Below are 18,608 nucleotides of genomic sequence, written 5' to 3'. Positions count from 1 at the left end.
ATCCTATACTTCATTATTGACTCAAGAGTGCCAGACGATCAGCACATCTGCTCATCCAAAGAAAACACAGGACAAATGCAATGCTTATTCATGTTACAGGTTCAGTAAGACAACAAAAGCACACTTACCTACATGTCTCCAATTTTGGTTATTGATCTGCTCTTTTGGGGACAGATAATCACCATCTTTGTTGTTGTAGAATTCTCCCATAAAGATTTCAATTAAGATTACTTTGGGTGCTATTTGTGCACCTTTTATATAAAAGTATACACCATCGTGCAAACGGCGATTGCTCTTGTGATCCTGGCGTTATGGTCTCGAGTTCCAGCTGCATGAGTTGTTGATGTGGGTGTGGCGTGAAGCTTACTACCTCAAAGCGAGACACACAAACAAGTACATGACCTTATGATTTTACTTTTTCAAATCTGTGGTTTCTTTTCATCTCCAGAGTCTTTTGACAGTGAAGGACACAAAATGCGGAGGAGCTACACTGTTTTCAAGCCAGAAAGAAAAAGCCGTGCTTTTGTGCTAAACCATGTGACGATTTGGGAGTGAAAATGTATTCTGCTTCCACTGAGTAGCGTTAAACACATTCCCGCCATCAGTTTTATTTTACTTCACTGACAAATGGCAGAGCAATGACAAACAAATTTTCAAATCCTTTAAAAATGCTTTTGCAAATTTCTTCGGAGAGAGGAAATCCATTTGATATATTGGACAGGGATCAGAGTTTTGAAATGGCGTTAATCGAGAGCAAAACAACTTAATGGCTGACTCAGTCATCCACATGGACTCAAGTGATTACAGACATTAAGTTGCCATTCAAAAGGCTATATTTATTTCATGACACACAAAAAACAATACTGCAAGTCACTGCCAAGGATCATTAACTGCTATTTACAGCACTTGGGAAACATGCGCTCAAATTATGGCACTGAAGTGAGTTGTTTTTAAGTCCTAGTTCCATTTTTAGTACGTTTACAGGAAGTTCTTTGAAAATACAGTGCCCGGCTATCATACTGAAGTTTTCCTCTTAAGGCTACTGCATTCACAGGACTTTTCACTGAGTGTTACTGGGTCAAAAAGCTGTACGCTTTTACTTCAGGCTTTTGGTCCCATAGTGTGTCTTGGTGAACATCCAATGTGCTTGTTTTCTCCTTTGTCCTAGTTATGAGAAGTACTGGAGGACAGTGAAAACACTGGAGCTTCAAATCTGAAGGTCACATCAGCGGTACGCCACTGAATGGAGAATTTTTTAAAACAATTTTTTTTGGCGCCTCCCATTCAATCTGATCAGTCTGATTCACTCTGATCAGTTACACCCCATGACTGGTTTCACTAAATGTGCAATGGCAGCGAAGGATTGGCCTGTAAGATCGAGCGACACACTTTTCCGCAGCTATAGATAGACAGCGACACTGCAACTAAAGTTGGTGAGATATTCAACATCTCAAACACATCAAGCTGAGCCTTTTAAGTAATTTGTAGACAAAGTAGGCCAGTCAGTGCTGACTGTTCGCCTGTGTCGGTCTCTGCTGCTCGGCGCCTGACATTTTTCCCTTTGTCTTCTCGTTCATTTTCCACACAATCAAGAGGCAGAGGAGTGCAGAGGGATGTTGTCATGGTAACAGAAAAAAATAGCCCCAATGACCACGAGTGAGACAGACCTGATTGAACGCTGTACTCTGCAAAGGGGTTTCATGACCTGACGCTAAAGCTGCAGGATATTACTGTGAGATAAAAAAAAAAAACGAGTGTGAGCCTTAAGTAGAGCTGGGCGATATGAGATTTTTTCATATCACGATATGTTTTTTTCATTTCAGGCGATAACGATATCTATCACGATATAAGCCAAATAACTATATTTGTAAGATTTAAATGTGCTGTTGCTCACAAGTAAAATGTGAAATAATCAGCAGCTTGTTTTTATTTAAATATTTATTTCCCATAATAAGTTCAACAGGGTAGATGTACTTAAGGAACATGAAACTTTTTCAGATAAATAAAGGCAAATATTGCAAACTACACAAAAGGCAGCCGCTAAAGCGTTTAAGTTTCAAAATAGAACAAACATAACAGACTAAATTGTCAATTCCACTTAGAAACAAAATATTAATTCTAAAAATAAATCTTAGTTTGTTTTACAGAAGAACAGACAAAACTGACTAACTTTTGTCAATATCAAATAAACTGAGAACTAAAAGGAAATTCTCAATCTCTCCTTGTTGTATAGCTGAGCTTTTCAAACAGTTTTAACAGTGGAATGACGAATTAGCGCTTCCAGTCAGAGACTGAGGCTACGTCCACACGTACATGGGTATCTTTGAAAACGGAGATTTTCCGTTTTCGTTTTAAAAAATAATCCCGTCCACACATAAAGGCAGAAATGAAGGAAAACGCTGCTATGAACATGCCAAAGCAGCAGGTGGCGCTAGATTCCTAACCGTGCAGAAATGTTGGCCAATCAGAAGTCTAGAAGCCTCGGTGGGAAAAAGTAAACAAAGCTGGGGCATAGAAGCAGAACCAAGTCGTATGTGTGGAGGGACAGTAACTGTGTGTATATGTAAGCATTTAAACACTGCAGAGAGTAGAATTAACAGTAACAGTATTGTAGAAATTCATTTCACCGAAACAATAACGTGGCGCACAGTGTGACGCATGCACCAGTTTATTGTATTTCCAGACTTGCTTACGGCACAATTTACAGTGCGCGCTACTCTGTTTTTTGTCAGACTTGAAATAGCCGAAATACCTTCACACTACGGAACTTCTATGGCTCTTCCGTTCGACAATCTCTCCGGCATTGGAACCATCATCTGTTTTCTCTTCGGTCACGCTCGGTTGATTTTTCTAGTCGGCACACTCATTTCCTCCATTACCCGCTGGCTGCTTCCCAAACAAACACACGTGCGGCTTGGCACTTGTGCTGTACGTAACAAGTCACGCGACGTGATGCTGCGGCTGTGATTGGTTCGGCTCTGCGCTACTTAATTTGGATTGGCTGACCTTCTTTTTTTTTTTCTTTTTTCTTGAGGACAAGAGCGGCGGGTCTATCGCGATAGCTTAATTTCTCTATCGAGTCAAAGTTATATCGCGATACATATCGTTATCGTTCTATCGCCCAGCTCTAGCCTTAAGGTTCATACTAGTGTGTAGCTAGCGTTTTTGTGAAGGTTATCACTGCCCTGAGATGGTGTTAATAAATTTCATTGTAGCTTAAGCTGTTAAATATGCATTTGGAACAGCGGCATATTTCTGAGGTTGTTTCATTCGCTGAAGTCTCTGCTGTCACTGTGGCCAATTTTCCAAATTGCTTATTTCTTTTTGTGTTCCCAGTATGTCTTCTGGAAATCAACTTCAAAGTACGTAGCGGGGGGAAAGAAAAATAATAATTTGGTTTTTGTGTAGTCCGTACCAATCTCTACATAGACTGACAGCTATTATTGATTCAAAGCATTTTTTAGATTTATCACTGATAGTTTTGTGTGGTTGGGGAAAAACTGGTGAAATTGTGTTCTCAAGTTTTTTTCTGTTTTTTTTTAAAGCAGAAAGAAGCTGAACAAGGCTGAAAGGGTTTGAGATCAGCTCTCTGTTTTTGTTCTGATGATGTATGTTCTTGTCATTAGACGGGGAAACTTAAACTTAATCCTTGGTGTCGTAAGAAGAGTACGCAGCCTCTTATGTTTTTTTTTTACTCTTTCTACACTTCAGCACTTTCTGCCTAAGAGCCAGAATCCATCGGTCACTCTCAGTGGTCGCTGTCCCATAAAGAAGCTGCTCTGTGACACAGGAGAAGATTCTCTGCTGAGACAGAGTTGAACCACTGACATACCTGCAGCTGTTTCTGCGTACTACTCTGACAAAGAGTTGTAAGAAATGTTTCATCATCTTTGACTCTGTAGCTGCAAATAGCAACTGGAAAGATTTCAAACTCTCTCATCTTTAAAGAAGATGTTTAAAAGGATGTCAGGAGAAGTTTTTGAACATTTTTATTTTTATAGAAATGTCTATTTTAGCAGTTTCCCTTCTTTTATCTGCTTCAGCAGGGAAAAAATGGGCCGAATCACAATAAAAATAACACACTGATAGAAAACTGAGTTGTCTTTTTAATCTAAAAGCTTCAACATGTGTGAATATTTTACTTTTGTTTGATCATACAATGTATGTATGTATTCTGCAGTGGTATAATTAATGCACCAGCTCCTAAAGTAGGTACACTTGTACTGTTCTTCTTGAGTGAGAAAAGTAAAATAGAAAAGAACATCCTGTTCTTCCTCCAAAACACAAGAAAAAAAGCAAAAATATGTACAAAAATCATGGCTAATAATTTATATACCTCAGCGGAGTGACTCAAGATATTTAAGTGTCTTTTTTTGCTCTTGTAAGATGCCGATATGAACAGTTGCGACTTAGTCAGAGAAAACTATAAGAAAAGTCCCGAATGCCTTTTTAATAGTTGGCTCAGAGTGCTCACAGGAAGTGGTGGAAGCAGCGTTGCCTGGCAGTGGGTACCTAACGGCCCATTCAGGACATCATCATAGGGTCCAATCATTTTCCTCAGTCATCTGTGAAGCAACAGGGTGGCTGATTTGTTCTGAGTTGGCCGGCTTCATGCAAGTCTCCATCGGGATGCCAAGCTCATTATACCAGAATGAGAGTTCACCTCTCTTCTAACTATATGAGCTTCACAGGGGATAATGAGCCTCCTGACCACTGGGAGTAATACTCGTCTGGCTGCTACAGTCTGTCTGTGTCAAGCAGACAAAGTTGAAGAAGCTTTCTCCCTGACTTGCAATGTTTTCTAATAGGTCAGCTAGGCTTATAGCTATGTATATTACATATTACTATAACATTTTAATAAGCTGTGATATGCAATAATATACCTTAATTTAATGTTACTGAAACTTGTCTTATAGCAAAATGTGGATATTTTGGAAAAGTACCATCCATCTATGGTATCATGCATGTTTATCTAATAGGTTTAAGGACACATGCAGCTGCTGGTTAGTTTGGTGTGATTTAAAATAAGAAGCATCTACCTATTAGCACTATTTCTCTGACTACATGAGATTACTTTACACTTAATGTTTGTTTGCTTTTGTTGTTGTGTAACTTGGTGACCTTAAAGAAAGCTGGCATTTAGCAGAGCTGTCTTGGTCATAATCAATTTAGAAGCATTAAGCTCACTAAAAGGTCTCAAAAATGATAGAAATACATTAGTTTTGGCAGGATTAAAAAGTATTTCGATACTCTCTGGTACTCAACAGATCTGCAGTGAGAAACAATCAGATGTACAAATGCAACCTTCCAAAATTCCTTTAACCAACAGATCATCTGGGAAGTGACACTAGATTTATACTGTTCCAAAAAATAGTAATGTCAAAGTATCTTACTGTATATTTTACAGTTTTGTACTGTCTTTCTAGAATATCATTAAATTTACATAAGTAGACTGTGATTTTACATGTCAAAGGTAAAATAACATAACATCACTGTAAATATAGTAAAACACAATTTACTTGTTTTTTAAATATATTTTTTTGTACATATGCATATTTAGATTGTAAAAATACATTCAGAAATGTATCATAATTTCACAAATATTTAGCTGTTATGTGAGAGAATGATCTGTTAAAGTCAAATGTAATACTATGGAAAAATATATAAAATGATCGAAAATTAATGAGAATAATCAATAATTAAAGGAGTATTTGAATTATAATTGTGCTGAAAATTTCATGTCATCTAGGTCTGATTCAATAATTCAGAGGTAACAAGTGAAAATATAATTAATAGGAATAAAAACTAAAAAAAACATATAAAACATTGCACGGCCACGCTGTGCTAATTATATATTTTTAAAAATAAATGTAGAGGTAGGAATTGCAATTAATATAAATCTCAAAGTATTCACAACATTCCTGAACAGAAATAGGCCTCTGCACCTGGGGTGAGGGTGTGGCCATGAAAACAATGTGACATGCCATTGGATGTTGGGACACATAATAACATGACGCTAAGCATCGGCCAATGAATGTGAACTAACAACCACAAGGTCGTGGGTATGGCTGCACTGTAGGAAAAAATCCTAATATAAAAGTATTTTACTGTGCATTTTACAGTTTTGCTCTGTTCTTCTAGAATATCATTAAAGTTACGTAAATAGACTGTGATTTCACATTTCAAATGTAAATTAACGTTAAATCACTGTAATGTAATAAAAAATAATTTTCATGATTATTAAATGTATCTGTCTGTACATATGCATATTTAGATTGTTAAAATACATTCACAAATGTATCATGATTTCACAAATATCTGTCCGTTATTTAAAAGATTGAACTGTTGAATTCAAATGTAATGCTATGGAAAAGTATATAACATGATTCCTATAAGCTTGTGTTACATCACATAAGTATTATTATTATTATTACAATTTAGGGCGATCGTGGCTCAAGACTTGGCAATTCGCCTTGTGATCAGAAGGTTGCCGGTTCGAGCCCCGGCTTAGACACTCTCGGTATTGTGTTTGTGGTCAAGACTCTTCACCTACTGGTGATGGCCAGAAGGGCTGATGGTGTGATATGGCAGCCTCGCCTCTGTCAGTCTGTCCCAGGGCATGCAATCCATTATTATTTAAGCCATCTGTTAACTGTATATTTCTGTACATTTACGTATTATGATTCATATTGCCACATTCATTGACCTTGTTTATAGGTAATTTCATTGTTTGATCACGTTAAAATGTTCTTAATTTGATGTCTAAAATCACTTGAAAAGGCAAGATCCCATGTAAAATTAGGGCAACAAACTGTATTGTCATTACTGGAAAAAAACGTATTTTTATGAGGAAGCTGCCGGAATATTACTGTTTTTTTTTAAGATGTTTTTTTTTAACAGTGTAGGATAGTGTTCCAGTTACTGTGAACCTCTTGCACCTCGGTTACCTCAATAAAATTATGCTGCAAAACGCCAGCTCAGCTAAGAGATCACTTCAGTTTTCAATTTAATTCAATTTCAATTCAGTTTTATTTTTATATTGCCAAATCACAACAACAGTCACCTCAAGGCACTTCATAATGGATGTGCATAAACAAATGTTTGCACCCTTACCTTTATGCACAGCTCACACCTTTTTCCCCACAGCGATTCTGATGTAGTTTTGCTAGGGTGTTTGGGATCATTTGAGCAAAATACTTTTGTGGAAAGTGTGTCGGATGGCTTCAAAGTCCAAGAAGCAACTCTTTCCATTCAACAGCAATTTTGCAATGTATTTGGGTACTTGTCTGGTCAGTTATTTATATAGCTATAAAAGCTGTATGTATAGAATGTGATCAACTAATTCTTTTTTTTAATTAACCGTCTTTTTTAATCTTAAGTTAATGTTTGATCTAAGTGCTCCATCTCCTCCTCATAACATGCACTTTTAATAATCACTAACCCAGAACACTCAACTTCCACTTGTCTGAAAGTTCAATAGAACTGAAAAAATGTACAATCATAGCTCTACTGTAGAAAATTGTTCTTCTTTTCCAAGAATCACTGCTGTAGGTGGTTATTTTCAGATGTCATTGAGTATTCACCTTGCCATTCAAAAACACTCTTGCTGCAGGCGATGCATTATGTGTGAGAGACCCAGATATGTAGGTCTGTGGAGGGGGGGGACATATTGCTTTTTGGTGCTGGAACATTAGATGCTTGGAGGGAAAAGACTGTGGACCTGCGACAGCAGAGATATCCAGAAATGGGTTGCCAGCCTTGGCATATATCCCAGAGAATTGTGACTCAACTATAGCACTAATGTCTGGATGTCTATCCAGTCTGCTCCCGGGTGAGCAGCCCCATAAAATGCCCTTTACTATGTGCAATGTGCTTGTGGCTTCTTTGATTATTTTTAGAGTCTTTCAAAGCACAAGTGTAAGAAGCAAAGTCACGCATTGTAATAAGAATAGAAAACAATTGTGCCAAAAGACAGCACTGTGGACCTGCATGTTTATGACCTACTTTAAAATGATGTCGAATAATTAATTCCTGTTTGAGGTCACGAGCCAAAACAAACAAGTTAAAGCACCTTTCAAGTAATCTATAGGTCAAGGGTTCTTTTGACAGATCATTTAGTATCTGTGCAGCTCCCTGTCCTTGGCTTCTTTTACTTCCCTGTGGTGATAATGTGACCTTGCCTGGTGTCCTGTTAGAGTCCACAGTGTGCTGTTCATGAGAAGTGGAGACCTCAGTCCAGAAAAGTGAAGAGGACATCAGCAAGAGCTTTAGCTGCATGGGTCTCCTGTGCACTGTAATATGAAACACTATTCTTCGATCAGGCCTATTTTCAGCTCACACATTTTACTGGAGCAAAGCTGATCTCCCTGACATGCTCTCTGGGAGAATTTGGCAGCAGTGCACGCACACACACACACACAAACACACACACACTTGCACACACTGAGCAGACACTTGGCTGGGTTACTCAAATCAAATTGAGGCTAAATTTGACCTTTGAGGGAAAGACTCAGGTCTGCCCAGCCCATCATAATCTGCAAATAGTATCTGAAAACACCCAGATCTGCAGACAGCCTCGTTAACAGTGCTTCACCAACAGCCTTTAATGCCTCTCACTTATGTCTAGACGTATTTGCTGTGTCTTTATTGCTCTGTTTATATTTTCTGTTTGCATGTGGACAGAGCAGATGCCTTTCATAGATCAGGAAAGCTTTAACAAGCTGGTGAGTGTTGCTTGTCACACTTCTTTACAATGTGATCAAGCTGTTCAACTGTTGTCAGGGCTAGACAACTTTTACATTTACGACAAATTGTGCTTTTATTTCACCAAGCCCGTGTCGGGATGGTATTTCAAGGCGGCAAAGATTGACATTTATTTATTTATTTATTTATTTTTTGTTGCAAATTTTCTTTTCCGTGTCATATATTCAGCCCTGCCTTTACCTCTGCCCAATGTTTTTAAAGCTTTATTGCTAAAGGTGCTCGTTGGTGTTGTATTGAAACTGACAACTGTTGGCATCACAGCTATTTTTATGATGTTTTCTCAGACAGTCTAAACAGATCTAATTTTTGTGGTCTGGTATGATGAAATTGCTCATTATTACAGGGTCTTTATTAAACCCGTTAGAGATTAAGAAAATGAAATCGATATTAGGCTTGTTCGTGTACTTATTAAGAGAAAATAATATCCGTTAGTGGCATAAAGATGGAAATCTGGAAAATTAGCAGCGATTCTGATTGTGAACTAAATCATGAATGGACATCTTAGTTTATTTATGAATCAGGTTTCTGGACTCTTGCCGGTCGTCTTCAGGCTGAAACATGTTGCAGAATCATCTCTAAAGAGTTTAGACTCCATCCACACTCAAACAGACTGTGTTACCCTCCTCAGGAGGGGTCTACAAAGATCACTGAACCACAGAGTTCATTGGAGTCAGTTGTTGGTGTGCTTAAATTATAGATAAATTATCTACTCACAGTCATGTCTTGGAGCAGATTTTCAAGACTTATGTCAACAATACGGTGATATGTATCAGACAGAAATGGATTGACTGTTGCATGATTTATGGTTCATATCAGCATGGTTTGAAAGCATATCTCACACACAGCATTAAGAAAACAGTGTCATTTTGCTTTTTTTCCAGGACTGGGTCCTTAAAAGAAGCCAATACATTAAATGTAAATATTTATGTGCAATTCGTAGAGGAGGTTTAAGATATAAAGTATGATATTTGGGCCTTATTTTACATTCACATCTGAAAATTGAGAAACAAATATATTAAATATATTAAAAAAGGTAACCAAGGTTGCTTTAGCAACATGCATGCATTTAAATTTATTAGAGACTGACTGCCATACAAATGCTTACATAATCGGGCTTCCCATGCTCAGTGATCTCCAAAAGCTTTGGTTTCAGTAACATGTGGAGCATCTATTTGAAACTGCAAAAGCCAAATGCTCATTTGGACAAACAGGGTTTCGGTTCAGAAGTCAAACTGGATCCTGATTGGGATCATTTTAAAATGAAACAGTTTTTAAAGTGGAATCGCTCATGCAGCGTTTCAGTAAACTGAAGTTTGTGCCCTGTACTGTCTGTCTATATTTTGTCACTTGAGTTTTGTCTTTCTTAATGTGTGTAGTCATTATATAGATTGTGCATGTTTTTGATTTTAAAGGAATACTGCCATTTGTATTCACAAGTTCACAATCAGGAAAGTGCTGAAAGATGTGGCTTGCAGGGGTGCAAGGACAAAGCCATGCCATGTACTCCTCTCCAAAAAATAAAAAGACTGTTACCAAAGTGCAGTTTGCAAAAAATCACATGGACAGACCAGAAAGTAGTTTGATTAGCCTTTTATAAATGAAAAGAATAAATGATCGAATGAATAATACCAAAATAAAACCTTGTCTGGTGCTCAGATGCATTCTAGCTATGAAAAAGGGTGATATTAGCATCATTGTTTAGACCTGTTTTGATGCACCGGGCAAGGACGGCTTGCCACCACTGATGGAGAATTGAATTTTGAATTATACAAGAAAATTCAAAAAGAAAATGCCACGACTGATCTCAAGCGAAAGTGGCTCATGCAGCAAGACAACAAACATGTCTTTTATACCAGAGAATGGTCACAGAAGAATGCAGTTAATGTTTAAGACTGATCTCAGTCGGCAAAAATTAAGTTTGCAGTTCATGTGAGAAAACCAGCCAGCACCCCAGATGAAGTTGTTCTGTTTTGGGGGTAAAATTACTCCAAGCTGTTGCGCACTGATCAGTAGTTATCAGAACCATTTAGCTCATATTATTTCTGTACAAGGGGTTCAGACGAGATGCTGAAAGTACCACTGTGGCCACTTGGTGATATTTTGAGACTTATTAAAGATTTCTGTTTTCCTAAATCACCTATAACCCTCTGAATATAATTGACTCAGTACCACTTTGGACATAGGCTGAACTCTACAAAGGGTCTCCGTAGTTCCATATCTTAATTACTGGCTCACATGGACAAACTAAATGCCCAGAACAAACATTGCATAAAGGTTTGCACTCTTTCAAAAGCTCACATCAGACATAGTCTTGTTAAAGCTGAAATGACTGACTAGTTCTTTAACAGAAAATAGCTGCTTTTGGAATTGATCCAGTAGTTTTATGCTTTGTAAAACTGGAACTTGTCATCTTTAAACCGCAGTCTGCCTAAAACTGAGAGACAACATGATGCATCATTTAATTAAGAAAACAGCTGTCAAAATAATAGCTAATAGAAAAAAACAAAGCTGATTCACTGAAGCCATTTTTAATTAAAGTTGCTTGTGTTAGGTTTTTAATATACTTATATAAGTGGGGCTCTTTGGAAGGTAGTATTTATACTGATTGTACTGATTATTCAGTTGAATTAAATTGAATACAGACTTCCAGGGTGCAAAAACAAATGACACAGAAAATCACAATCTGCAAAACACCCCTTAAAAAACCTGATTACAGTGCGAATGTGCTGTTTCAATTATAGCGTTGGCTTATTGTGGGAATTCGATGAACAACTAAAAACTAAATGCCATAAATGGAAACAAGAACAGGGCTAATAAGCTGTACCCAGAGGGATTTTATATCAACCTGTCAACGCTTATCTATTTAAAACAAACGCTGTGCTTCTCGAGATGATAGACGCTCGGAAACCTCAGTGACTCTGGTGGCGCTTTTGCCAAATGGCAGTGTCCTACCTCTCAAATAGTTTTGACATTTACAATCAGAGGGAATCAGGCTGAGTCCGGCTTATTTGTATATGCCTTAATCACCACTGCAACCCTGCAAACACAACTGTATCCATGGAGAGAGAGCAACGGACTGTTTAAAACTGAAAGGACTCTATTCAATTTAGCATGGACACAGCTTTTAAAAGCCACCAGTGGCTTTAAAAAACTACACCGAATCCTGTGGTTACTGAGATTGATTTTAGTCATGGAGCAGGATATTGCTGCTAATATGAAACCACATTTTTTATGTTTTTTGGACATGTTTCTTTACACATTGTTTGCTTGCTTTGCGAAATGTGACATTAAGAGAAACGGTTTGCAATTTCATTTTGTCAGAGTTTTACCAGTATATGTGTGATTTTGAAATAAAGGTGTTATTGTACATACTGAACATTATTTGAAGCAAAACCTTCGCATTTTGATTCTTCACTCCAGAAGTGCTGTTGTCATCAATTTTTACTCTAGTTGTTGTGTAATTTGTTATACTTAAGGCTTTGCTCTCCATTTCCCTTCCTTCAAAATGGCTGGTTAATAGCCACCTTTTCACCAAGAACATTTCTGAGGCTTCAACAAATAGTAGATGGTCGTGATTCATTAGGTCCCGTGTCAGGGCTTTACTGGATTTGTTTTTTCCTGTTTTTTAAGGACATTACTTTCAGATATATTGGAGAGTTTTTTAGGCCTTCCGCTTCTTCTTGTGTCCTATAATTGTTTCGTCGAACTGACATGCTGGTTCCACAGAAGAGGGGCCTGAAAACTAAAGGCTCTCTCTCCCATTCTACTTTTAAATACTCTAGGAACAACAAGTAAGCCTGCAGTGTGAGAGCCAAGTGCTCTAATGGGGGGATATGGTACTATAAGGTCATTAAGATAAGATGGGGCCTGATTATTTAAGACCTTATATGTGAGGAGCAGGATTTTGAATTCAAATCTAAACAGCTATTAATAACTGGTTATTTTGTCTGTTATTTGTAGACAGAACTCTACTTCATCTCTTGAGTTAGGCGCCTTTTTATGCTTTAAAGCTTTATAGGTCATTTTAAAGCACTTTGAAAAAACATCCCTGACAATTGTCAGGTATAAGAACTGGACTGAAAATGAGTGTAATAGCAGCCAATGTCCAAAGGAAAACATTAAAAGACCTGGAGATTTATTGCTCAAGAAGAAATCTGGCTCCTTAGAAGCAAAATGTAAAGAAATGACAGCTGGATCAAGACTTTTGCACAGCACTCACTATTCCTCTTAGCTGTATTTGAAGTGAAGTCATTTAGTGTGCTGAAAGGAGCTGACATCCATCGCCCTATATATGAGATTCTTACAAAAAATTTAAGCCATCCTGACATACATAATGAAACTTTTAATCATTCTTTTTCAAACTTCATAAAAATAACACATCAAAATGACTGAAATAGATGTGAGTGCAAATTTGAGAAGAATTATCCCAAGCAGGCGTACCTCGTGGTAATTTTAATATAGTTATAGAACAGATAACATCCCGCAGAATCTTGATGGAGTCACTCCCACAATTTGCCTCCGAGGGAGAAAATCACTGACTAATATTATCATCACACTCTTGTAGCTTCATACTTGGATCCATATTTAGGGCAGAGCTGATGGAGGGCATATGTACTGAAAAAGATTTTAAAATTATCGCTCTGTGGCACCGAGCAACACTTCAGATATAATTTTAACCTCCTCTATTCAAAGCCAGATGACAAGCTGCTGCTCTTAAAGACTTCACTGCCCCCTTGTGTCTGTGATTAAATCCAAGCATGAGAGGAAAAGCAAGAGATACATGATGTTAGTCCTCAATCTAATCACTGCATTCATTTTTACATGTAAATAAGCTCTGAAGGCTGACATAAAGATTGTCTTTTTTGGATAATTAATAAAGCAAAGAACATCTCACAAAAAGCAGCTACACGATCATACTACTGATCATTATCCACTCAATTTCCAGCTTGCTCATCCCCGTAGAACTAATTCACATTCGTGCAGCTTGTGCTCACTTAAGAAATTAATTTGGTTTTAAAATTGCACCCCCACTTGGCTGAACGTGCCCATTTCCACATTAGATGTGAAAAATTCTGAAGTACATGTGGCCAATATTCAACACAGCTTTGTAATTTATGCTTTCATCTTTGGAGTGAGAGTCCATGGTGTATCTGGTGTATCTTCTACCACTTATTGCTTTTCATGCTAATTTGAAAGGTAAAATGAAAAACATGTTTGGCCGCTTGTGTCGTGTCTCAGATGAATAGAAGCATGATGCTGCAGCTGCTTTTGGTTTCAAGTTTCAATTCTGCATAAATCACATCATTGTTTGCTGTGGGGCACATATGGCTCCCGAGTAACAGGACATTGATAATGGCTTTCTTCTTGCTCATCCTCTCTCTGATTATTCCACTAGATGGCAGTGTCATTCAGCTGACTTCTATTTGTGATGTTTGAACCTTTCTAGAGCTCCACGCTCCACACGGTGGAGTTTTAAATATGCGATCTTTGCTTCATGTTGCATCCTTTCATCACCTCAGTGAAAAAGATTCTTTAAGAGACCAGAAGGCCAACTGATGCATTATTCAAAACTTTAAGAGTCTTAAATATGATCATCGCTAGATCGAGCCTTCTCAGCAAATTCTGTGCATGGAAACGTTTTGTGTTTGCATTCATATAAATGTGTTGGTGTATTAAAACTGCACAAATCCTATCTCATCCAAAAGAACAAGAATGTCCTGGTGTGCCAGTACATAATAAAACCATCACAATGCTGCACTGCGGGAGCTCCACCCCTCACTTCCCTTGCCCCATTGTGGTTCCTCAAAGATTATGAAACAGTACGTAGTGTGGTATAATATAATAGGTGCTGGCCTCTCCCTCACAGAGACGGTGTGTAAAAGTGCAGTTCTGTTTTCATATTCAAATATACTGAAGTCATTTTATCTGCGTTACAAGCCTGGCACAGGATTGGTCAACATTAGGAGAGAAGTGAAGAAGAACCCGATGAGTATTTCACCCGACATTTTTACAGTCAATCAAACTTTTTTCCCTTTTTTTTAACAGATATTTGTGATACTTATACTGTAGGTGTTTGTGAATGTTTTGTTTTTCACTCACTAGGGATTTCACAGCATCAGTGGGCCTGAGGCCAAAGTGCTTACTCACAGAGTAACAATCATTCTGGAGACATTTGTGTACAAAACCCAGTCTCGGGTCAGGTCACAAGTCCCACACCAGCACCATGGATTCAGTCAAAATAAAACCAGTCAAAATCCTTTGAAATGCCAACCAAACTAGTCAGGTTATCTAACTGCATTGCATAGCTTGTGAACGATTATTTTTATTTCTGTCTGGATGGGGAAGAACCACTCTCCAAGGAAGCCTTGGCTTTTGTAACCCATGATGCATATGCCATGTGGGTGTGGGATCTGCAGTTTACTGCTTCGGGCCTGAGTAAATAGTGCAGCCATTCCAGGCATTGCTGTGAATACGGGAGGAAGGAAATGTCTGTAATCAGGGTAACTTTCCCATAGCTGAGTCAGGAAGTAAATCAGTTGCAGGGAGATGACAGTAGATGAATAGAGGTAGCATATCCTGATAGACACAAAACAAGGAGAGGTTTTTCATAAACGTTGGGTTTTGAGATGTGATATATATGTTTTATTTCTGATGTGCATATTTCCACAGAAATGAGATGGATTTATCTCACGTTTTACTGCTTTCGGTGTATAAGCTGTATTATACATTGTTCATCTGAAAACACTGCACACTTTATATTCCTGGCATTTATAGGGTAGTTAATGCTTCCCTTGTGGTCTGGATTGTGTTCTTCCAGTCTCCCTGGAGGCTGAGGCCACAGTTACACTGTTGTTCTTACCTGTTATTCCAATGGACAAATATTATTCCTGATCTATTCCTGGGGACGCAGAATTGTAGTCATACCACTTGGTTGTGTTGATGGACAGAACATTTGTGTCGAAGGAAGAAAATGTTCAGAACGCATCTGTAAAATGGATTATTCCCCCTTTATCGGGGGAACTGCAACAAATGTATACAGTTATATGCTTCTTCAAGATATTTTTTGCATCTGTGTCTATGTGTAAAGAGAGAAACATTATTAAACTTAACAGCTGTAGCTTGGGTCTACATGACAAAATAAATCCTAGTGTTCAGACCCAGCAAGTGTCAATTTAGGCCAAGCAGGCTGCTGGGATTGTAATACAAGCCTGTTTACTGCCTACATCCCAGAGTACTACTGCATGCATTCATGCATCCAATATAAGCCTTTGTTGTTCTTGAAGCTGATAAAGCTTCTCAAATTATATCATATTGAAATGATTGATTTATTACTGCATCAGAACAGAGTTTAGGGGATCTATGAATTGAGCTCATTACTCCCTGCAAATGTAATACCCATAAAAACTGGAAAGTGATTAATAAACATCCCCCCAGAGTCTACAGGTGGATTCTGGAGCAGTGAAACACAAGGCAGTAGGAAATAATGTGTCAGAGGGAGAGATGCAGCTTAAATAGACTCACAAGTTGTAAGCGTGTGCTGGACTGGTTCTTTTATAGCTTTTTTTTTTCTAAATTACTGGAGCACTCAAAGTCTCATTAACCAATTCACATCCACAGGCCCTGAGTGCTTTCTATCTAACACACATAATAATCCAGTGGTGTATGTTGGATGCTTTAATAATTTGGCACAGACTGGAGCAGCCAGGGATTGAACCACCAACATTTAGCTGATGACCTGCTCTACCTCCTGAGCTACAGCCACCCACAATATGGGTGGGTATATGCCATGAGACATATCAGTGTGTATAACACAGTGTAGCTTGAGCTCCCTGCAACATCTAACTCAGAGGCTTTGTTACACTTCAGACCCTATTAGGTCTTTCTAAAGAGTTCAAGATCCATCCAACCAACCAACCATCCATCCTCCACGTATCTGAAGTTGAGTTGCAGTGGCTAAGCAAGGTTTTCTACATATTCTTCTCCCCAACAACACTTTCCAGTTCTTCCTGGGCGATCGCGATGCATTCCCAGGTCAGATGAGATTTATAATCTCTTCAGTGGGTTCTGGGTCTGCTCGGGGTTTCCGTCTAGTTGGGCATGCCTGGAAAACCTCCAAATTGAGGTGCCCAGGAGGCATCCTAACCATTGAACCACTCCAACTAGCTCCTTTTCTTGAAAAAAGCAGTCCCTCTGCTCGGCCCTCAAGTTTGAAAATGAATATAATCTCATGTTGTGTTAAGCAAATCTTAATTTGTTTTGACATGTTTTTGACAAAGAAGAGTGTCAAATGCAAAAAGATAATATTTGTCCCCCGAATCAGTTTTCTTTATTTCTTTTTAAACTCTGTAAATGTTTCAGTGACTGTAGAAGTCTCGAGGCAGTGTTTTATTTGCACAACAAAATCCTGATATCTGATACCAAGAGCAGAAGTGTTTATTTTCCACTCAGGCATGGAAAAGTTACGTGACTGTTCGAGTGCGGTGCGTTTAGAGTAATGACTTTTTTGCACTTCGGGACCTCCACGAACCCTTTTCAATGACATCATGTTCACTGGTTATGCCTCACACTAAACTCTAAACTAAAATCAGGTTTCTGAAAATGCTTTTTGAATTAATGGTACAAACATCAAAATACAATATGAAGATTATGGCTGACATAAAGTAAGAAGCTTTCTTCTTTTTCCCTAAGTCGCGACATATCTGTGACCCTATTACATAGGCTACAACATAGTTTAGCAGTCTTATTAAAAAAAATATTAGCTTTTAAGAATCATTTTGTATCTTCCAAAGATTTTAAACATAAGCTGTGAGCCACAGAGCGTGTGGTATCATTGTCAGTGGTTTTCCATATCCACTACCAAAACATAAAGTCCTTTCCCGATTCTCAAAACAACACCATGAGCTGCGGCATGCCAGTGAGCAAACAGGAGGTTATTTTTGTCTGTGGGCGACCCCTAACCGACCCCCTGCTAACCACACTGCTGCCTGGCTTTAACTAGGAGGAGAGATGGGGAGGGCTCACGTTGTGTGTGACAGCCACTCGAGGGTTAATTAGACTGGAAAGTTATGGTTGTTGAAATCAGGGAATGTTGGTGGGGAAGTGTGAGCTGTTTAGTTTTTTACATGTTGTTCAGATTGTCAGGACAGAAAATATTTCAACCCCCCCTCCTATTCAGCTGCTTTTTGTGGCTATACACTCAGCTATTTTTAGCAGCACAGCCTGTTCCTGCTTTATAGTGCTGATTTAATCACTGGATAATGTGGTGTGTTTGTTCACGACTAAGGTTTTCCTGGTATAAATCTTTGGATTACTCATTCAACGTTTTTTCAGTGGTGTGATATTTTTAATTTACCACATACACATGTCAAAACAGCAGCTCGTTTGTTGTACAGAGATGGACATTATGAAAAGTTTTCGTCACCTTTAAGGAATACATGAATTTCTTTTATACAAAGCCAGTTAAAACCAGTACATTGTTTTTGTGTAGTTAATGTGTGCTATGGTTTAACAACAATAGCATTTACCCTGCTTAGTGTGTCAACCTCACTTCCTAAAAGTCGTGTTGCCACTTGGACATGTTACCATGGAAATATTTCAGATGAACCAAGTGATGAATAAGAAATTCACAGGAAAGAAAGAAAAAAATTTACACCTAGGAAAGTGAAGCTACGTTTTTAACCTGAACTGAAAAGTTCCATCCATCCATCAATTTTCTGCTGCTTATCCAGGTCACAGGGACAGCAGTCTAAACCAAGACTCATCTCTCTCCCTGATCACCTCTCATCCAGAAGGTGTTCCCTAGCCAGCCGAGAGAAACTCTAGCATGTCCTGGCCTGGGGCCTTTT

This window comes from Copadichromis virginalis, linkage group LG4 (genome assembly GCF_057382275.1).
Source record: "Copadichromis virginalis isolate Kocher_CV1m ecotype Utaka linkage group LG4, C_Virginalis_male_GT1.1, whole genome shotgun sequence".
NCBI lineage: Eukaryota > Metazoa > Chordata > Actinopteri > Cichliformes > Cichlidae > Copadichromis > Copadichromis virginalis.
The sequence above is the reverse complement of the archived record's forward strand: the minus strand, read 5'-3'. Positions refer to the sequence as shown.